This window comes from Equus asinus, chromosome 1 (assembly GCF_041296235.1).
Source record: "Equus asinus isolate D_3611 breed Donkey chromosome 1, EquAss-T2T_v2, whole genome shotgun sequence".
NCBI classification, from domain to species: domain Eukaryota; kingdom Metazoa; phylum Chordata; class Mammalia; order Perissodactyla; family Equidae; genus Equus; species Equus asinus.
Genome location: NC_091790.1, coordinates 95,452,473 through 95,469,141, shown reverse-complemented (window position 1 = coordinate 95,469,141; position 16,669 = coordinate 95,452,473). Strand labels below are relative to the sequence as shown.

Here is a 16,669-nt window from a genome sequence, read left to right as displayed (position 1 = left end):
GACCAGCAGTCCATGCTCATTTCAGCCTCAGCTGGAACAATATCTCTGTAGACTCAACACCAACCAAGCTCAGGGGCCTGAAGACATATGCCACCCAGCTCCACGTGCCCAAGACCGGAGGTCTTTCTGCACACCCAGGGCTGCAGCCCATCTGAGCTTGTGCATCTCAGGGGTCTTCGCACTTCTTGCTCCTGGTCGCAGGGCACCAATTTTTGATGCCTATCATTATCATCATATATCAGTATGTCATCATATATCAGTGTTCATTATCATCTGGTTCAAACGGTTTGCAGCCAGCTGAAGTCTACGTTCCACCATCCATCTTTGCTCTTAAAATCCTGCCTGTGAGGTGTTCAAACTGTCCTGCTGCACGTAGGCAATAAAAGGATTCTTACAGTGACTGATGCTCAAAGCAGGTTATGGTCAGTTCAACAAGGTTTTGTACAGCTAACATGCTCAAAGCACTGGGAGACAAAAATACGGAAAGCAGACTGTCCTTTCCAGCAGACCATGCAGGTTAACAGAAAGCAGGATAACCCAGTACACAAGGTGCTCCTAAGACAAGGCTGACTGTGCACAGAGGCAGTGTCTCTGAGCCCTCACTAAAAGCCACACACTTAGCACACAAGGTTCGCACAACCCCCACAGCATCCTACCTTCCAAGAGCCTTTCAAGGCAAACACCCTTACGACTCCCACTTCACCAAGGGGTGTAGCCAACTTGTTGAGGCTCGCCGAGCGGGTCAATGGCAGAACCAGCAGTCACACTGAGGCAGCATACCTCATGCACTCATCAGTACTGGCCGCAGCCCCCAGCAGAACAAAAAGGGAGTGAACAGGGGGAAGGAGACTCCTCTCCAGCACCCACAGTAGATGATAAAACCCACAGTCCACTCTGGCTGCTCCAGCCTAGATAAGGAAAGCCTCAAATAAGGACTGAACAATTGAGGAAAATCTCCCCCCAATCCATGTGGAAATTCCATGGCTGAAAAACAGGAATAATCCTCTCATTCTCCCAGTGGCATCCAGTCATGACGAACCCACTTCATCCTCAGTGTTCCAGGCAGGAATCCTAAAGCAAGACTATGACTTAAAGGGGCAGACAATCTACCTCCCCCACGACACCCCCTTCTTTCATGAATGGGCTAAAGAGCACCTAGGCAAGAGAGGCTTCCCTCATTCTCAAACCAGTCTCTCTCCCACACCGGCTAAAAGGGAGAGCTCCTCAGAGTCGGCGTATCCCAAAAGCAGAAAGCCAGAACCACACATTTCTAACGGAGATGATTTTGTATAACCCCAGGACATGCGTTTTTTGTTGCCATCTGAAAGGACAGCCACGCCATTTTTCCTTCCACTATTAAAGAAAAGCCATCAGCCTTTCCACAAGCTTGCGGTTTTAAGCTTTGCCTGCTTTCATCTCCTTACAGTTAACAGGTCCCGTGATCACCAGGAGCACAGACAAAAGCCCGTTCCTCAAAGATCAGCTCAGAAGCCCCTTGAAGCCAGAGAGGGCAGTCGGAGGCAAAGGTATGCCGGCTGGAGGGAGGAGATGGGGCAACAGAGACAGCTCCCCAGAAGTGTGCAGCTAAAATACTAAGGCAAGTTCAATGCCAGCCAGTGCTTGAACGGATCAGATCAGTTATACACCCATTAGAGCACAGACCTTGTCCAAGGTTCCCAGATCCCCAAAGCACCCAAGCCTCACCAACCAAGTAGCCTGACTGTCTAAATTTCTTCCATAACCTCCCACACTTCTACAGGTAAGCAAAAAAATTAAGTAAGACAGGTTGTAAAAAATCTCCACTAGTAGAAAAGTTTTATTTAAATTTTGAACACGACTGGACATTTAAATAAAAGACAAGGCAAATATTTTCTCCTCATGAGCCTATGCAATTTCACATTGGTTTAAGACAGAGAAACAGGCAAGGGGATTATGCGTATGCAAACCGCAAATGCACAAACTCCTTCCCATGAACCAGGACAGAAGTCCCCTGCAGTCGGCTCCAAGTTCTGACAGGCAGGCCAGCTAGACCGAGACACCAGCTCAAACACATCCAACCATTGTGCAGGTTTTCCTTCCCCTGCAGTTAGGAGCTGGACAGAATTCCAAAGAAATAAGTTCTTTAAATTATGCCACCTTCAAAACATTAGGTTTTACCAGATATACCAATGCAGAACTTCTACACCTCTAAGATGTGGCTGAAGGCACAACAGATGTCTTTGTTAAGCAGGAGTTCAGTTTCTATATATTGTAAAGTCTCAGACCAGCCACATCATCAAATTCAAAAGTTCTGTGCTGGCTCTTATAGATTCTGCCTTCGCTCTTCTCTCCCATTGGTGGCTGACTGGCCACAGAGACGGTCACTGTAACCGGGCCAGGGCTGCCCTGGGTTCCGGTCCTGGTGGCTACCGCCATACAAAGCCCTGGACAAATAGCTAGCATGAACCTGCCCAGCTCTAGGGAAAACAGAAGACATTTTTCCCCACCCAATGCTGCCCCAAAAGTGGGAGAGACCGCAGCAATGCGCAAGAGTTGACAGTAGGGGTAGACAGCTTTTATTAAAACATTGTTTCGATTACAATAAACATAACTACCATATCAAACTCATGACTTTGTGGATATCAAAGTTTCCTCCCAAAATGTGTATTTAAGTATAAAAAGTGAGAGGACAAAAGAAAATATTGATAACGGCCTGGTGAGATGGCGGAAATCTGGAAGGCCGGGAGCCACGGGAATGGTAACAGAGCCTCCTAGCTCTCTGGGCATGCGACTGGCAGGGGGACCTCCTCCTCCACGCCATTTCTCTCCCAGAGGCAGATGTTCAGGAGCAGAAAACACAGAGGACTAAAAAAATCCAAAGCTTAGGCTCTGGTGACAGCTCTGTCATGTGCTGGCCATGTGACCCTGGGCATGCCAATTAACTTCCTGAGTCTCGGTTTCCATACCTGTAAAATGGGGATCACGGGGCTGTAGAGGATTAAAAGCAACAAGGCTTTGAATGTGTCTGGGAAACTGTGAAATGCTGCAGAAGTATCAGCCACTGCGCTTCTCAGTTACACAAGAACGCTTGCTGGGTGTGTAACTCTCTGTCCTCAAATTCCCTCCCTCCCTATAATCTGGGGATTGGCCTGTGTGGCCCTTCTCTCTCAAGTGTTCCCAGTAAAACTCAAATATTATGTGCAGTAATCCTAGGGTTCTGATTTTTAACAGAAAAACCGAGTCATCTAGAATCATTCCTGGAAACACATTTGATTTCAGGGTTTTTACTGAATAAAATACTCCCCTAAAAGACACTTCGCCACGGCCATAAGCCAGAATTTCTTCTGCTATAGAAACCTGGATTCTACCTATTTTTCCTCCTGGAAAGAAAGAGGGGGATCCTAGGTCGACTCTTGCGAACAATTACCAGCTCTGTGCTGTAAACCCTAGTCAACGCCTGTTGCTGCGCTAACATGTGTTCTTAGTAAAACCGAACGAAACGTTAAATAGAGCACCATTTATGAAACTCGGGGGCTCCAAACGGCTGAATCAGCATTTTCAGAAACAAAGTGTTCTGGGCCTGGCCTTGTAAACAGCAGCAAAGAGAAAGTTGTGCAATAACGCCTATTTACTCACGAGCGCTACTTGTTTTGGTCTTTTCTTTGCATCTCTTGAATGACACAGGGTACAACGTTTGCGAGAAAGCCTTCTTTCATACGCAGCGTAAAGATCCAGGACCGTGTAAAAGTCACCTGTGGCTCCCCTGCATTACCCAACGTCTCGGTCAAAGCAAACGACCAAAAGTTGGAGTTTCTTCCAGTCTCAAAACAAGTCGAACACAATAAAAAGTAGAGAATACTCTAATTTCCATAACGCACATGCTCGTGGGCCGTCGCCAGGCAGGCGTTTGGAGAGGCAATCAGCAAAGGCGGAGAGTTGCATCAGAAATTTCCTTCTGCGAACGGTACGGCTCTTATCACATTTCCACGGCTGGCGGGCGGCTAATCCGCGAGCCCTCAACTCGGTGTTAGGCCCCAGCGGCGGGTAACGGGGTTACTAACAGCACCAAAAAAAAAAAAAAAGATCCCGAGACTGGGCCGCGCTCCGGCTTGGGAGTGTCCGGCCCCACTGCCCCGGCCGCCGGGACGCGGGCGCACCGGGGGCAGCAGGGCGCCTGGCGCCCACTCTGCGGGCGGCCCGGGAGCGCGGCCTTCGCCCAGACGGCCAGCGGCGCAGCCCCCACCCCGGCCCAGCCCGCGAGCGGCTGGCGTCGGACAGGATGGCTCAAGACGGCGCCGCCCGGCTCCCCAGCTCCCGGAGTCGGGGACGCAGCGCGCAGAGCCCGCTCCGCTCCGCCGCGCCAGCAGCCCATCCCTCCTCGCGCGCCGCCGGCCTCGGGCCCCGGGCGCCGCAGCCCCCGGCCCCGAGGCGACGCCCTTCCGCCCGCCGCGCCCCCGCGGCGCTCGGCGTCCCCGGCCCGGGCGGCCAGCGCGCAGACAATGACGGCGGGGACCGCCCGCCGCCCGCGGGGCCCGGCCGCGCCGACCACAAAGTAACTTGCAGCCGCGCTCCCCGCCCCACTCCGTACCTGCCGCGGGGCCGCTCCCGGCCGCCTCCGCGTGGCCGCCGGGACCCTCGGCGGCCGGGGCGGGCGCGGGTCCCGCGGGGCGAGCGCGGCGCGCAGGGCGGTCCCGGCCCCCGCGCGCCGCCGCCGAGGGCTGCGCGGAAACTTTGGGCTCCGCGCGGGTCTCCGCGGCCTCCGAGCGCCCAGCCCGCCGCCGGCACGCCGCTCCAGTCCTTCTCGCCTCCTCCCGGCTTCCCCACCCCCTCGATGAGCTTTAAACTCGCCGGCCCCGCCCGCCGCCGCCCGCCTCCTCCTCCGCCGCCTCCGCCTCCTCCCCCGGCCGCTTTTCCTGCTCCTCCTCCCGCCGCCGCCGCCGCCGGGACCGCTCGGCGGCCGCCAGCGCGGGCGGAGCCGCCGCCTGGACACAGGGCGGGGCGCGGGGCCTGACCCTCAGGGCGACCGCAGCCCGGGCCGGCGCGGGGGGCGAGCAGCCGGGCGTGGGCGCCCGGACTCTCGCCCTGCCACCCGGGAACCCCGGACACGCGACCCCGACAGCCCAGGCTCCGGCGCCCGCGAAAGACACATCCGACCTATTCCGAAAGGCAATTTGTAAGCGAATTCCTTGAAACTCAAAGTATTAGCTCTGCGGTCCAAATCCTTTATCCTGGGCGTAACAGAAGGACGGATGGATGAGTTGTGGCTGCCCAGTCTCTGTCGTGCGCAGGTGGTCCCCGCCCGGAAAGGGGGAACCTGCAGTGTCTGCTCACAGCCAGCCAGGTCTGGGGCCTCACCTCTTTGAGCCTCGGTTTCCCTATCTGCATGTGAGCACTGGAGTATGGGTGGAGTGGGGAGGCCCTACCTATTTTCTTAATACTGCCAAGCCTCGATGTCCGTATCTTTGAAATGGGCTTATAAACCCACTTGAAAGTGATGTCCTGGGGGTTAAATGAGATAGTACCTGTAACATAAAGTGACTGGCGCGAAGAAACTCCATTGTCATTAATATTATTATTGTCTCTACCGAATCAAAATTATAATACAAATAAGATAATAACAATAATTATGTCTTTTCCTGGGTCTTGCTGTTATAAAAACAGCTACAATAATAACTAACCTTTACTGAGCACACATTTTGTGCCAAACATTCATTAATCCTCTTATGTAACCCCCACTCTGGCCTCTGAGGTTGTTACTGGGGCATGCCCACTGTACAGACTGGGCAACCGAATCTCCCAGAGGTTAACTAACTTGCTGAAGGTCAAGTAGCTGGTAAGTGCAGAGTAAGGATTGTGCCAAAGCCCTTTATGGCACTTTTTATAGCTCCTGCCTTTTCCACCTTTGGACGAATGTATTGATGAAAGGTCATCCTTTCGTATAACTGAAATAGGCCTCCCTCTGAAAATGTCTACCCATTGGTCCAAGCTCAAAAAACCAAAGGATGAAAATCTAGAGGGAATGATGGGAAGGAGCTTAGATTCCTGGGAGAACAGAACACAAGGACTCCAGTTATAGACAAAGGATCAAGAGAAAATCAAAGAAGACAAAACTCGATTTTGGCCATCTTCACACAAGTGTATAAGCTTTGAACCTTACAGCTTTGCTGAAGGCTCAGATCAGCAAAGAATGCCTGCACCAGCCAGAAAGCCTGACAGGCATGGGGCTTTTATAGATGTTTGAAAAGTATCTATATACATAGACGTATTTTTCTAAATCATTTGTAGGCAAGTTCCATACTCTGTAACCCCTTACCCCTATATACTTTGATATGTCTTACATAACCACAGTACAGTTACCAAATTCATAAATTTATATTGTATCTAATCTAGGTTCATCTTCCAATTTTGCCAGTTGATCTGATAATGTCCTTTATAGTATTGCTTTCCCCTCCATCACAAGATCCAGGCCAGGGTTGAGTATTGCATTTAGCTGTCTCAAAAAGTATGGGTTTTCAAACATTACTGTTCACTGAAAAGGGACCAAAATAAACATCTTAAAGTGTTTCCATGCTGACATCGATGCCTGGAATTCCCAGGATGGGCCCTCATTCTCCACATTTCCCGGCGCTGCGTAGACATCCATGCATGCCTCTCCCTTCTGGGCAGGGCCCATTCAGTACCACTTTATGATACAAGTTCATGAACTTGTCACTCCTGTTGTGGCTGTAAAGCTGCAGCTGTCCTCAGTGCAGTGATCCTGGCTGAGCCAATCCTGTGGATAGATTGTACCTCAGTGCCTTCCCCTGCTACAAATTCCAAATGCCCACTGGCCACATGCTCCCTCTCAGAAGGATGGAAGCCAGGGTGGAATACCGCCATGCAGTGTATAAATTACCCTGGAGAACTCAGCCTACAGGGACAAGGACATGTGGCTTTGTGTTCAAGAGCTTCACAAAGGAATGTACCGCCGTAATTAGGTGTCAGGACAGGAAACAGTATTTCATGTTACTGAGGAGTTCAATTATCCAAGCGTGTGCTGGAAGATTCCTTCAGCTGAAAGTAGAGAATCTGATAGACTCTCATTATACTTAGTAACAAACTGATTAATATCTGCGTCCTCTGTTGACTCTAAGCATGGGACAAGGATAATCGCGTTTCGTTCCCTAGTGTTATCCCAGCAGGGGGAGCGCGTGGCACTGAGCAGGCACTCAGTGAAATAAGGCATCAGTGGGAAAGAGTATCATGCAAATGAATTTATCAGTTGAGCAAATGAATGGAGTAAATGAATGATGCGCCCTGGGACCCAGGCACCATCTCAGACATTGCCAGCAGCCTTGGCAAAGAAAAAGAGAACAAGAAACAGCACCCTGGAAGTGAAATGCTCGGACCAGAAGTGGCCCTCACGTCTGCTCCCTTGGGGCGAGGCCCCCTGGAGGCAGGTGGTGCACATGCACCTGGCAGAGCTGGAAACCAGTGGTCAATGGCACTGAGGACTGCCTGCCCACACCCTCACCGTGGGCCAGGGATTGATCTGCAATCATAATGCAATCTTAATGTCTGCCTCAGAACCCCTGGACCCGCCCCCACCTCCACCCAACAGAGTTTACCCCTCAGGGTCAGTCTGCATTTTTAACAGACTTCCCCAGGATCTGCATGTGCACCAGTATTCCAAACATGGGGATTCTTTGAATCTTCTAAGCAAGAAAAATACAGGCCCTCCCACACCCCAGTAGAGAGGTGGGGAGCCTGGCAGCATTCAAGGAAGTCTTCCCAGTGGTGGCAATGCCCCAGTGGAGTCCTGGAGCATCCAAGATGGTAAGTTCTGCAGATAGGATCTAAAACAAAAGGACTTCCAGGTCTAGGGAGGGGCCTCACCAAATCCAAGAAAGAATTTTCAAGTAGTTATATTTCGTCATAGGATGCTGGGCCTGGGGCTGGAGGACATGAGGCATCAGGGGACTTGACAGGAGATCAGTCTGGAAAGGTAAGAAGGGACTTACTTGTCATGGGCAGGCGATTCTACTTTATCCCAATGGTGATGGAGGGTATGAAATCTGCTCTTCATGGGGCCTACCAACACAGTTTGCCCCAAAGTGGAACTATCCATAGTCCCCCAGCAATCCCGCCTTTCCTTGGTCTCTACATAGTACTTGATTGCTTGGGAGATGACACTTGGCCAGAAGATTCCCATTCTGTAGGTTTGCCAGTGGGCAGAAGGATGGCAGTCAGATGCCTGCACCTGGGATTCTGAACCAGAGGTGCTGGAGGGGTCTGGACAGTGGAAACCAGCTCTGCAGCTGAGCTGAGCTCGGTATGTGAAGGGAGGTATCAAAAGCAATCCCCAAATAGATGCCCTCTGTCTCCTGTCTCCCCTGGCCTGGGCTACTGCAACTCTCATTTTAGATTTCCATGGAAATCTATTTTGCTTATGATGTCTTAATATAAACTCTCCTCTTCCTGAGGTAGCTTGAATCAAAATGACTTTACAACAAAAACAGGCGCTCACTGAAGGGTGTTTCTTAAGTCTGGTTTGTTGAGATTTAATTTGCCTTCAAGGAAAATCACACTTTGGGGAGTTTTGGAAAGGTATATAGCTGTGTAACCACAGGGCCAGTGATGATAGAGAACAGTTCATCACCCCAAAAGGTTCTCTGGGCCCCTTTCAATGTCACCCTCTCCACTCCCCGCAGCCACTGATCTGCTTTCTGTCCTCATAGATTAGCCTTTTCAAGACTGTCGTATGAATGGAATCACACAGTATGTAGTCTTTTGTGTCTGGCTTTTGTCACTTTGCATAATGCTTTTGAGATTCATCCATGTTGCTCCATGAATCAGTAGCTTATTCCTTTTTAATGCTGATTGCTATTCCACGTATGGATGTACCTCAATTTGTTTGTCCATTCACTGGCTGGTGGAACTTTGGGCTAGTCCCAGTTTGGGGAAATTCTGAATAAAACTGCTACACACGTTGTTCTGGGAACATAAGTTTTCATCTCTCCTGGGTAAATAGGAGCAAGATTGCAGGGTCATATGAAATGGGTTTAGCTTTATAAAAAATGCCAAACTATTTTCAAAGTGACCATACCATTTGCAGCCACACCGAAAACGTGTGTTCCATTTGTTCTGCATCTTCACCAACACTCAGTATTACCAGTCTTTTTAATTTTGGCCATCCCAATTGGTGTGTAATGGTATCTCATTCTGATTTTAATTTGCATTTTCCTCATAGCACATAATGTTCGGCACTTTTTCACGGGTTTACTTGCAATGCATATGCATTCTTTTCTAAAGTATAAATCTGTGACTTGTTTTTATTGCAGTGTTTGTTTTGTTAACATTGAAGTTCTGAGAGCTCTTTATGTATTCTGGATACCAGTACGTTAGCAGATATATGTTTTGCAGATGTTTTCTCCCAGTCTTTTTTCATTTTTTTAACAGTGTCAAAGAGCAGAAGTTTTTAATTTTGTAGGTTAAAAATTATCACTTTATCCTTCTGCGATTTGCTTTTTGTATCCCAGCTAAGAAGTTCTCGCCTAACCCCAGGCTGCACCCCTTTTCTTCTATGTTTCCTTCTAGAAGTGTTATAGTTTTAAGTTCCTGCATTTAGATGTATAATCCAATGTGAGTTCATTTTTACAGATGACCTGAGGTAAGGGTCAAGGTTTTGTTTTGGTTTATTTTGCATGCAATGATCACCTGTCCCCCTAGGTGATGTACCCTCTGCCATTAGAGGATCCCAGTCGTGTCATCAAAAGCTCAGTCTGGCTTCAGTGTGGACCCAGGAGAACAGCTAGAGACTTTTGCAAGTGGGGACGATGGTGGGTTGAGACGGAGGAGAGAAAAGGTTCTAAACATTGGAGGTGGGCAGCATGGCTCATGGTGGAACTGGAGATTCTTGGCAGAGCTGGAGAAGTGCTGGGGGATGGAGAGGAGAGGCTCCTGTGGAAACACAGGGAGGTCTCAAACAGGCAGCCTGTGCACTTGAGTTGATTGTGGCCAACCTATTTTCTGTTAGTGTTTTTGGGAAGGTGGGGAGGTAATAGGGGGATATTCTATACTGTCCTTAAAATTTTTAGGAAAGGGTTAAAAGTCTGAATCTTTCCCATAAAATCACAATCTTAGCTTCCCTTGAAAAATCAGTGCATCTGGCAGCATGGGCCCTATTCCCGGTGGCAGCAGTCCTCTGGGGCCGAGCAGCTGAGGAGGCCTCTCCGTGGTGCACACAGCTTAACACCCGGCTGCTTCATGCAAAGGCAGCCCCTGTCAGCTTGAGATCACACCCTGCCTCAGGATGTGTGGCAGGAGAGTGAGAGAGCCTCAGGGTCAGCTGCGCTGCCCTGGAGTCTTGCTTCAGTGTCTTACGGCTGAGAAAGCCACTAATGCACTCCTGAAAGTGACACATTTCTCCAAGGCTCAGTTTCTCCTGTGACCCCTCTGGTGGCTCTGGACTTAGATGAAACAATGGAGACCATGGGCAATGGCGAGCTTGGTGCCTGACACATAGGGAGGGAGAATTTGGGCAGAGCTTGTGGCCACTCTGCTCCTCCTTCCACGTGGCCTGTGGCCAGAGCAGGGAAATCCCCATCACGGAGCAGCCTGCCTCCTGGCGCCCTTTCTGAGACGCCTCCGTCTTAATTGAAAGAATGCTGTGCCTCCCGGGACGCCTTGGGCTGCAGGAACAGAGCAGAGCTCACCAGCATCATCCAGGACCCAGGCATTTTCCACTCTCCCTCAGTCACCCTCTGACCCTTACAGCAATGGAAAGCTGAGACCCCTCCTGCTTTAGAAGTAGCTTCCTAATAAAATATAGCCTGGGAATTAGGGTCTGAGGGATGACGTGCAATTCTGAATCCTGAGATATTTAAACCTAGTTATGCCTCTAAAACATGAGCTCCTTTTCAGCAACTTAAAAAAAGTGGATTCAGCCCTTTAATTCAGTTAGAAGTTAATTAACACTAATCTCATACAAATTTTACTTAATGAAATATATTCCCAGCCCAATATACTTGATGGATTTAGTAACCAAAGTTCCAGACCGAATAGGAGAATCCAAAATAAGAACAAAACTATTTAATTGGTAAAATTTATTTAGAGTTTTTGAAGATTTAGCATTAGCCTAACTTCCATGGTGTGTGAGAAGGTTAGGGGTTGTAAGTTTTTAAGGTAACATCTTAGAGTTGAAGTTTAAGTTGTTAAAACCAGAAACTAATTCAGATAGTCAGCACACAGTCTTTAAGAGGATTAACCTGCCTGCAAGTGATGTGAGACTACACAGAAAATAGAACAGCTAATCCTGGAGAGGGGCTTGACCAAGGATCCCGCACCCGGTGCATGGTGACAGGAAGACCTGTCCAGGTGGAGGGTGATCGGGTGCATCCATCCTGGGACCAGTGCTTTTGTCTGACAAGTGTGAATGTTACAATTGCATGGTGGAAAATTGTGATGTAATGTACAGCCTTTCTTGTTTATTCCGATGTAAGTCATTATTATTTACAGGGTCATTATTATTTAGAACTCAAGCAGTTTAAAGATGCAGCATCTGTATATGACAGATTTTTCTGGGATAAACTCAATATTTTCTCTTCTTCTTCTTCCCCTTACTCTTTATTTCATCTCCCCCTCTTTTTTCTTTTTCTCCTTCATCCCCAAAACAAGCAGCATTTCTTAATATTTGCCTCACCATAGGCAGGTGATGGATATATGATGCATCCTTCCTACTGTACACCATACCAGGCACTTTATACATATTTCAGTTAATCCTAGCAATAAATTTTGAGTTAAACATTATTGTTTCAATCTTACAGTCGAGGAAGCTGACTCAGGGAAGCTATGTGACTTTCTCAAGGTCACTTAACCAGTAAACAACAGGGCTGAGATTTGAAGCCATTTGTCTGACCCAAGTCTCACCTTCTTCCACTATCCTAGCTGTCTCCACTGTCATTTGCTGTCATTTTATTACTTTCCATGTAACCAATTATATAAATGTGTGATCTAATGCGATTTCTTTTGTGCCAAATTCTGCAATCAGGTTTCAATGTCGTAAACTTATCTCTCTTCAGGCAAGGGGCTCTTATTTATTTTGGGATCATCAGATGTGATCTCATTTCTGTTTAAGCATGTGTCCCTGAATCCAGTTAGAAGAAGATATTAGATCCTTTATTTATTCAAGTTAGGGATTTTAACCTGTGTCCCCTTGCCCCTACCACTTCCTGCTAGCTTTTAGGGCGTTTGAGGACGTGACTGGATGCTGGCTTGGGAATTCTGACCATGTGAGACCAGAGACACCCACAGGATGGGCAGACCCAGAAACAGGCAGTGAGAGGAGCCAGCCCTAGAGAGGAGGAACCGGTCAGAGCAAACACAACCAGGCAATACATCCAAAAAGTCCACAGACGTAGAGTCTTGCAGGTGGGTGACCCTCCTGGTGATGAGACGCCAGCTGATGTTCAGACATCTATCATAGAGCAAGTGGATGGAGGCAGGTGCAAGGTGCAGTCATGGACAGAAGTCCAGGGCAGGTACTTGGTGCCTGGGCAAGGATGAGACGAGGCTTCTGTCCAGCAGGAAGTGGGTCAGGAGGTCAAGACTTGCATACAGTAAAAGGTGGACACCCCAAACCGGAACTGGGACGCTAGCCTACGTAGGACCTGTGTCCCGAGCACCTCTGTGAGGCCCCTTCGGGTTTCTCTCAGGATAAGACCAGTGAGGCCCAGCTTCTGCAGGGGATCTTTGAGGGAGGGGAGGAGGAATAAGTTCAGGAAGTGAAACAGCTCTGAAAGCTTGTGCTAAGAGCTTCAGCCAGCCAGTGGCATTGGAGTATGTTTTAAGTTTTCAAACATGACATTCACTTAACAAACACCAATTAAATACTGACTGTCCGCGAATGCCTTGAGGAATGAAGAGTTGCAAAGGCAGTTGAGATGATGGTATTGCGATCTTACAAAGGCTTCCTTAATAGGACCCTGGGCGATTGGAACGGACTCCTTGAAGGAGCTGTGTGATGCCCAGAGCAGAGGCACCCCAACAGCAGCCTCACAGGGAGGGCTGCACAGACATGAGCCACCAAACCGCCAAGGGGCCCTGAGAGTCCGGGGTGACCCCAGGGCTCCTGAGAACGGTCAGCAAGGCAGCAGTTAGGAGCTGCTCCCCAAGAGCGCCCATCTCTGCATGTCTCGTAGACTGCTGCAGACTCCTCCTGCAGGGGCCATCACCCTGGGAGGCAGCTATCACAGTGCCCTAGGGGGCACAGCAGATGGAGAACTGGCTTGGGGTTCCATATACTGTTCTGCTCAAAAACTTGTGCTTTGGAGTCACACAGACCTGGTTCCTACTCTAATTTTGCTTCTTGTGTGATTTTGGACAAATTACACAGCCTCTCTAAACTCAATTTCCTCAGCTATAAAGTCAGGGTAACAATCCTTACCTTGTATGGTGGCTTGGTGGATTTTTAAATTTACTTAATTTTGTCCATAGTGTTTCAATATTCTATTGCAGCATAGCAAACCACCCCAAACTTATGTTAACATAAAGCAAACATCATCTTATTATCTTTGCAGACCTTCGGCTCAGTCATTCAGACACAGCACAGCAGGGATGGCCGCCCATCTCTTCTCTGCCATGTCTGGTAATCAGAGCAATCCCAGGCCCTGTCTGAGCGATGCTGTGGTCGCTTTAGGAGTAGTCATGAGGACCAATTCAGACCAAAGACCAGAGAGTGGAAGGAAGTTCACTGGGGGCTCTAGAAAAGGAGCGTCCTTTCTCTTGTGGGACCCAGGCTATGAACAAGAAATCATGGAGTGCCTGTTGCGCTGGCGGACTTCCTAACTCCAGGGTGATTGGCTGAGGAGGAAGCTGGCCCTGTGGACCTCAAGGTGGAACAGCAGAGCAAAGGAATGCACACCTGTGAAGTCGTCTCAGACCAGCCAACCCTGGGCTTCAAGTCCCAAGAGCTAATACATGTCCTCACTATTTCGGTTTTTTTCCTATTATTGTTTTTCCTTGCAGCTTAAAACACCATGACTAACATAGTTGTTCACTATGGCATATGGCATATACCCGCTAAAGAGGAGCAGCGTCATGGAGTCACCTTTCTGCACAGAAGTCTCTGGGCCTTTCTGTCATTATAGCACAAGTCACTGCAAGTATTCGTGAATAAGGTAGAACTTCGTCATCACATGCTCTACTCTTTTCCAAGGAGTAAGCTTCCCACTCTGGGCAGATGCAGTAGGAAGCCTGTGACTTTGAACCATCACCTCATCCTCCAGTTCCCACTGAAAACTCTGGCCTGCAGCAGAGCCTGGGTGTTTCTGGAAGATGCATTTGGCATTCTGCTATGCTCTATTTGTATTATCTTTTAAAAAGATATGTATGTGCACAATAACACTTTGCTTTTTGGAACTTTTTGGGGAATAAGGTCATCCACAGCCGTTCTTGGCATCTTAATCAAATGTCTCAGAGAATCTCTCCAACATTTGACGCCAAAATGCCCTCACTAACTGCAAAAGACATCTACATAGGGCCCCCACTCAACCCAAGAGTTGGGACTGTCACCCAACACCCATTTAGAGAAGATATGTCCATTCCGGCAACGTGGAGGACAGTTATTCTTCCAGAAAAGCCACTGAGAACGCCTATCATGGTTCAATCTGGCACACTCCTCACATGCCATGGGGCATTGGGCAAGTCGTCCAACCACACTGAGCCTCAGTGTCCTCGGGTATAATACAGGGATCACCTACAATGGGTTGAAGTTGATTACATAACACATCTAAAGTGCCCAGTGAGGTGCCATGCCAGGGCATGTACTGTGTCAGTGGCCCAAATGGCCCGCAGGGCTGCTTGCAAGGTGAGCTTCGAGCTGGGTCCTCTAGTCTACTCTTCTGAGGGGCTCATGCAGCCCTGGTGACACCATCCAGCACAGAAGTAGGCGAAGAGGGAGGGACCTGACTTTGGTGGATATATACCAAGAAAGAAAAGGAGAAAGCAGTGCTGCATGGCACTGAGCATCCCTTTTTATAGCCGCCCCCAAAGAACAGCTTCCATTTAATTTAAATTTCCCTTATATTCATAAGTTTACAGGAGTTAAAAATAGTTAAAAGTCAACTGTTTATATAACCTTTTGCTTTTTCCCAATAATTATGATGTGCGTGTTTCCATCTGCATGTGCTGGGAGGGAGGCTCTCCTTGTGCTTTTGTTGTGACTGTTTGCAGGCACCCTTCCTTACGAATCATGCTCCACAGGCTCCACAGGCTTGTTTTCTTGGGCATTGAAGGAGTCCTTTCCAATTTTTTTGCTGCTATGAATAGCACCACAATAAATACCCTTGAGCAAACTGCTTTTTGTTAATTCCTTTGCATATCTCATTAGAACTTTGGTGTCTGCCTCCCTTTCTTTTGTTAGTGTCCAGGAAGAAAAGACTTCCACCAGTCACCCCAGACAAAGGGCTGTCATGGGGGAGACTGTCTGGTAGCAGGAGGCGGAGGCAGAGGCAGCTCCGGGCAGTTGGCTGTTCCCAGAAGGCCACACGCTGCTCTTGACTTGGCTTCTTCCAGCCCTATTGCCTGCTGGCTGGCACCTGCCCCCTTGTGTTGTCTGCCCCTCATCACTGGCATTCTTCAAGGTATCGTGGCTCCTTCAGCACTGACCAACTAGCTACCTTACAGTTGCCATTGCCTTTGCCGGCAGGCTCAGTCTTAGATTCCATAGTTCATATTTCTAAGAGAGGCCATCTCATTAGTCCAACTCAGATTTCTCAAAGGCCAAGGTCATAGGTAAAACCTGTGATGGGGCAGGCCAACTATATTCGTGAAGGGAACCAATTTTAGTTTCAATTTATTTCCAAATGGAATGTCACAGATCACTCCCAAAAGTGACAGACTAGCAGCCACTGCTATCTTACTGGCCCACAATTTTCTGGACCAGTGAGTTAGACTGGGCCTAGGAGAGAAGCTCTCATGCTGGCCTTGTGTGGGCTCGCTGCTGCAGCTACAGTCTGAAGGCAGGTTAACTGTGGGCAGGTGGAAGAGACAAGTCCCAGTATGCAAAGGCTTTTCAATGTCCTGTTGGCAAGCCATTCACTTGCCCGGCCCAGCGTCAATTTGGGAAAGTGATACCCAAGGGCATGGAACGTGATTTGGTGTGGAATCCCATACATCACCTGGAAAATTTGTTTTTTTGTTGTTTTTTTTTTTTTTTGGAGGAAGATTAGCCCTCAGCTAACTACTGCCGGTCCTCCTCTTTTTGCTGAGGAGGCCTGGCTCTGAGCTAACATCCGTGCCCATCTTCCTCTAGTTTATACGTGGGACGCCTACCACAGCATGGCTGCCAAGCAGTGCCGTGTCCGCACCCGGGATCCGAACCAGCGAACCCCGGGCCGCCGAGAAGCGGAACGTGCGAACTTAACCGCTGCGCCACCGGGCCGGCCCCATCACCTGGAAAATTTGAAAGGAGATTCCTACTACTTTAAAAGTACATCTCATTTCTGGATCTACTCACCATGAATTAATATCTTTTTATTAAACCTTATATTATCTCATGAAAAGTGTGATCATATTGCATTTTTTGCTACTTTCGTTAAAGGTATTAATGTAGACACTGAAAATACACCACAGATTTTGTAATCCTGCTTTAGTGCTTATTTTTTCATATTTATATGCCAGGAAGTGGTCCCCCAGCCTCACGTCCTTGGTC

At 48.8% G+C, this 16,669-nt stretch overlaps 1 protein-coding gene and 1 long non-coding RNA gene across 7 annotated transcripts in view; one reads left to right on the top strand and one right to left on the bottom strand.

Moving 5' to 3' along the window:
* GRB10 (growth factor receptor bound protein 10) overlaps positions 1-4,703 on the bottom strand; it is a 203,865-nt gene extending 199,162 nt beyond the window's left edge. For both annotated transcript variants that reach the window (XM_070497694.1, XM_070497794.1), the window contains exon 1: positions 4,568-4,703. The gene's annotated coding sequence lies outside the window, so the exon portion shown is untranslated. The remainder of the gene's footprint in view (positions 1-4,567) is intronic.
* A 192-nt stretch (positions 4,704-4,895) lies between these two features.
* On the top strand, positions 4,896-16,577 carry LOC139042079 (uncharacterized). 5 transcript variants are annotated; one of them, XR_011498315.1, is made up of 6 exons: positions 4,896-5,152; positions 7,898-7,963; positions 12,196-12,387; positions 13,536-14,135; positions 15,380-15,599; positions 16,271-16,577. It is a non-coding gene; the product is annotated as an uncharacterized lncRNA (long non-coding RNA). The 5 variants fall into 5 exon arrangements; XR_011498311.1 differs by lacking the exon at positions 12,196-12,387 and having other exon boundaries at positions 13,984-14,135; XR_011498325.1 differs by lacking the exon at positions 12,196-12,387.
* Positions 16,578-16,669: the final 92 nt, after the last annotated feature.